Genomic DNA, 6,000 nt, shown 5'->3' with positions numbered 1-6,000 from the left:
TATGGAGTTAATTAAGACAAAACAATACAATGAGTTAATACAATAATGTGCTCAGAAGTAAGCTTTTTAACAAATCAGTCTCAGGACTATTGTTTTTCTAATAGTCACACAATAAACATTTAAAACTTTTCTAACATTTATTTTTAAGATTCAGCAACATGGGGTGCAAAGTGGGCGGAGTTGTACCAACTATAGCGCACAATATCTCCGCAACCAACGCGGAACAAAATTTGGGACTATGGAGTACAAAGTGGGCAGAGTTGCAGCAACTGTAACGCACAATATCTCTGCAATCAAAGCGCCACAAACGTTTATTTTTGCGGCACAAACCAGCACAAATGCACCACAAATGAATGGTGTGTTTGTTTTTAAAATTCAGGACTATGGGGTGCAAAGTGGGCCGGGTTTCACCAACTATAACGCACAATATCTCCGCAACCAAAGCGGCACAAACATTTATTTTTGCAGCACAAACTAGCAGAAACGCAGCACAAACGAATGGCGTGTTTGTTTTTAAAATTCAGGACTATGGGGTGCAAAGTGGGCGGGGTTGCAGTAACTATAACGCACAATATCTCCGCAACCAAAGCGGTATAAACGTTTATTTTTGCGACACAAACAAGCACAAGCGCAGCACAAACGAATGGCGCGTTTGTTTTTAAAATTCAGGACTATGGGGTACAAAGTGGGCGGGGTTGCAGTATCTATAACGCACAATATCTCCGCAACCAAAGTGGCACAAATGTTTATTTTTGTAGCACAAATCAGCACAAACACGACACAAACAAATGGCGCGTTCGTTTTTTAAATTCAGCACTATGGGATGCAAAGTGGATGGGGTTGCAGTAACTATAACGCACAATATCTCCGCAACCAAAGCGATACAAATGTTTATTTTTGCGGCACAAACCAGCACAAACGTGGCAAACAAATGGCGCATTCCTTTTTAAAAATTCAGCAATTTTGGGTGCAAAGTGGGCGGGGCCTGCATTAAATTTAATGTTTACTATCTCAGAGACCGAACTGGCACAAACACTCATTTTTGTGGCACAAATGAGGCACAAAAAAATTGTATATTTTTATTTAGGTTTTACAAATATGGGGTGCCAACTTCACACAACTCAATTTATTTGGGGTGCTGTGGGATACTGGCCTTGGGGACTGGAACTACTGATTCATTTTGGAGTCAACCCATTTGGAGTCTCCTCCGGTGTTAGTCTCGTGCCGTAAGGGGAGATGTGTGAAGAGAGTCACTTTGGGTAGGGTGCCTGAGAACGCCATTCTGATCTGTACTAGCAGGACTCTCTTTACAGCCAAACTGGAACATTGTACATGTGTATATATTGTGTGTTGTCTCATGCTGTTGGACTCTTTTGCTAAGATCGTTTGGGGTGTGGTTGTATTCCATTGCGTTGTCTCTGTCTGCCCTGGCTGTGGGGGGAAATTCCTCCAACATCTCTCCTTGCTCTAAAGAAGGGGGTGATGGTCCCGAGTTGGATATCTGTTGTGATAATAAGTCAGTTTGATGTTGTTCACTCTACACTGTGTTACAGCTGGTGATCTTGGATCATCAAAAGATCTTGGATTGTGGTACCGGAAAGAGGAAGCATTTATGGCAGACATAGTCCTGTTGAGGACAAGGGTTTGTCACATTATCATTTAAACATTGCTCAATTTCTGTTTTGAATTCTGATAGTTGAAGAATCGTGGTTTTCGATCTCCACATGAAAGTGGTGTTGGAAGATGGTGAATCCTCTATTGTTAAGGAGATCGAAGCATGGTCCAACCATGTAATATTAATTGAAGATGATTTCACCTTCAGATGTATGCCTCGATCCACAAGGAAGAGATCAATCCTGCTGTAACTTTGGTGAGAAACCGAGAAAAAACTATAGTCCCTTTCGTTTGCGTTTAGATATCTCCATCCATTGTAAAGCTCATGGCAGTGGATAAAGGGTTATAGTGCAAGTGGATTTCTTCTTGTAGAAGAGGTAGTGTCAATGTTGGATTCCAGAGTTAAATTGAAGTCCCCGCATATTATCAAAGATCCTTTCTGTTCCCAGTGGACTAAACACAGTAAGGCCGCGTACACACGGGCGGATTGTCTGCCCAACTAAGTTCGTCAGACAATCCGACAGACAGTCCGTCCAAATTTTGAATGAACGGACTTGACCACACACGATGAACAGACAGTCCGCTGAAAGCGTGCGCGATGACGTACGGCACGTACGACGGGACTAGAAATAGGAAGTCCAAGACACAGCAAAGCACCCTTTGGGCTCCTTCTGCTGACTTTGCGTTAGTAGAAGTTTGGTTAGAGACGATTCGCGCTTTTCAGACTTCAGCTTAATTTGTCCGTTCACTGCGGCGCAGTCTACCTGTGAGGTTTGTATCTGTCTTTCGGTACGCGTGGATCAGTTGTACCTGTTATTAGGCGCTTCTGGTCCGCTCGTTTCTGGGTTTCAGGTCATTCTTCATAGGTCTGGCTGTTCTTCAGTGCGTTCAGTTGAGCTTGTTTGTCCAGCCGACCGTTTCAAAGCCATAGAGAGTGGACGTACTCGGGAACGAGTTTGTGCTATATTGGGGCTTGGTGTTGGGGTTAATACTTTGACCCGAGCCCAGTCTGTGAGCAGGGTGAGGAGGAGTTCATGGACAAAGAATTGGTTGCGCCAGCGTGACCAATTCTCGCATATGCCTTTACTCTGTGAGATCCGTGAGAATAATTCTGATGATTTCAGGAATTATCTCAGGATGACGGACCCCGTTTTTCACCGTCTGCTGGCTTTGCTGACCCCTTATATCAGCAGGCAGGATACCTGCATGCGGCAAGCCATCGCTCCGGAGCAGAGGCTCGTCGCCACGTTGCGCTACTTGGCGACAGGGAGAAGCCTTCAGGACCTCAAGTTCTCGACAGGCATCTCCCCCCAGGCTCTGGGGATCATTATTCCAGAGACCTGTTCTGCCATTATTCGGGTCCTGCAGAAGGAATATATGAAGGTAAGTTTGTTCTTTTAATATTGCATTATATGCATTATATGCATTGTATGTTTGTATTCATTTCATCATGACTTTTAATATCCATGACAGGAATATGATGTGAATGTCCCCTTTATATGAATGCATGCATTTTTTTTTTTTTTTTTGTGTCATTTTTTTTGAGCTTTTTACCTTTTTGTGTCCCACGTGCATATTTGCTTTCACTAACGTCCTCAGCATTCAATCCTGGGCCCCTATACACCCACAGCTGAGACTGTTCTTCTCTATAATTCATATTGTCAGCTCCATTGTACTATTTTACTGCCCCCCCACCCTTTGTATACTCTTTGTATACACCCTTTGTGTGTGTGTGTGTGTGTGTGTGTGTGTGTGTATATAGATAGATAGATAGATAGATAGATAGATAGATAGATAGATAGATAGATAGATAGATAGATAGATATGGTTTGTCAACTCATTAATTAGTCACCCCACTCTAATTGGTTCCAGGTATTGACTACTCATTAATTAGTCCCCCCACCCCACTCTAATTGGTTCCAGCTATTGTCTACTCATTAATTAGCCCCCCCACCCCACTCTAATTGGTTCCAGCTATTGTCTACTCATTAATTAGTCCCCCCACCCCACTCTAATTGGTTCCAGCTATTGTCTACTCATTAATTAGTCCCCCCACCCCACTCTAATTGGTTCCAGCTATTGTCTACTCATTAATTAGTCCCCCCCACCCCACTGTAATTGGTTCCTGCTATTGTCTACTCATTAATTAGTCCCCCCACCCCACTCACCCACCTAACTTATGTCCCCTGGTCCATCAGAGGGCTGATTAATCTGTGAATTGGGCCGCTTATATATTTTTTTTTTTTGCATAAATTTTTTTTGCAATATTTCTGTTTAACTTTTGTTCCAAAATGTTTTTGAGTTTTATTTGTTATGAATTGTTTTTATTTAATGACTAATTTTTTTTTTTCCTGTGTTTGACTCCCCAGTTTCCTTCCACGCCACAGGAATGGCAGACTGTGGCTTCCCAATTCGCTGCCCGTTGGGACTTCCCCAACTGCGGAGAGGCGATCGACGGGAAACATGTGAGGATTGTGCCCCCACCCCATTGGGGGTCCTACTATTGGAATTATAAGGGGTTCCATAGTGTGGTGCTAATGGCGGTGGTGTCGGCACAGTGTGACTTTCTTTATGTGGATGTGGGGAAGAACGGCCGCATGTCTGATGGAGGAGTCTTTAGGCAGACCGAGTTCTGCCACCGTCTCATCACTGGTGGCCTGGACTTGCCACCAGATGCTGAGAATGTGGAGGGTCTACCGTTTGTGTTTCTAGCTGATGAAGCGTTCGGTCTGAGTGAACATCTTATGAAACCCTTCCCCCAAAGGACCCTCACCCCGGAGAGGAGGGTTTTTAATTACCGGCTGGCCAGAGCAAGAAGGGTTGTGGAGAGTGCCTTTGGCATTATGGCCAGCCGGTTCCATCTGTTACTGACAGCGATCAACCTAGCAGAATATAAACTGAACTATTTGATTCTGTGCTGCTGCATTCTGCACAATTTTCTCCGAAAACTTTCAGGGAACCAGTACCTGCAGCATATTGGGCCTGAGGCCGGACTAATATTTCCAGAACTGACAGGGCTGGATCATGCCCTTCCTGGCTTAGCCCCCCAAACAGCACGTGAGGTGCGTGACCGCTATGTGAGCTATTTTAATGGTAGGGGGGCTATTCCAATGCCAGCTGAGCAATAAAAAATTATTTTTCTTGAAATATGTATTGTCTGTTCAAATATTTAAGTTTGGTTCTTGTTTGCTTGTCTCCTACATTCTCTTAATTCAGGGATATGCAATTGGCCAACCTCCAGCTGGTGCAAAACTACAAGTCAATCATGCCTCTGGGTCTCATGCTTGTGGCTGTCAGTCTTGCTATGCTTCATGGGACTTGTAGTTCTGCAACAGCTGGATTTCCACTAATTGCATATTCCTGTCCTAGTGCATTTGTATTGCAAAGTGGTTTTTGCCAATAGTAAATAAGGCCCTTTGTGACAGAAAACACAAAATGACTTCCCAAACTGGTATTGAGTATTGAAAGAAGAAGACACACACACACACATCTTTTTTTTTTGGAATTTTTAATAGTGCACATTCCAACCAGTGCCTCTTTTTTAGATATTTTTCTTTTTGTTTGTTTTTTTTTTTTGGTCATTTTTTTTTTTTTGGAAACATATAAATATATAGATATATCTATATATATATAGAAAATAAAATTATAAAACAAATACATAAAATCGTATTTTCAACTATTTACATAAAACAAGGGGTAAAGCCAAATTTTGAAGATGCACACCAAAAATTGGTAATGTCAACATGTGCTATCTACCATCATGAGTGATCAATGGACGTGTTTGGTGGGTGCAATCCCTTCCTCTCACATACTAGAATGAGGAAGGGTTTGCAAACACCAAATGCGTCCATTGCGATCCTCTGATGGCACATAGCACATGTTGACACACCGTGTGCATCTTCAAAATTTGGCCTCTTAAAACAATGTTCTAAAAACATTAAAAACTTTTTGGCAAGGAAATGAAGAACATGATCTTCCGTTTTAGGGAAAAGGGGCTTAGATTCTCCCTAAAACATCGATCATGTTCTTCATTTCCTGCCTCATGGTGTCCAGTTGTCTCTGAATTTCATCGATCTTGCCATTCCAGGCCATGATCTGCCCAATCAGCCTCTGGGCACTGTCTGTGGAAAATGGCTCCGCGGCTTGTCCTTCCACAACCAGATCATCACCTAAAAACATGTGTAGATAAAAAATTGGTTAAAATATACAGCCATTAATTGTTTACCTTAAGCTGGGTTGTCAGACACTCACTTTGTGGGGTGTGTATCTCCACCACCTCTTCCTCCTCCACATCTAGCCCTGGGCTGGGCTGATCCAGCTCGGACACGGGGCTTGGCTGCTCCATCTCTGACACGGGGCTGGGCAGCTCCATCACGGACACGGGGC

This window comes from Lithobates pipiens, unplaced genomic scaffold (assembly GCF_037356315.1).
Source record: "Lithobates pipiens isolate NorthernLeopardFrog02 unplaced genomic scaffold, aLitPip1_a1.2 Scaffold_126, whole genome shotgun sequence".
Lineage (NCBI taxonomy): Eukaryota > Metazoa > Chordata > Amphibia > Anura > Ranidae > Lithobates > Lithobates pipiens.
The sequence above is the reverse complement of the archived record's forward strand: the minus strand, read 5'-3'. Positions refer to the sequence as shown.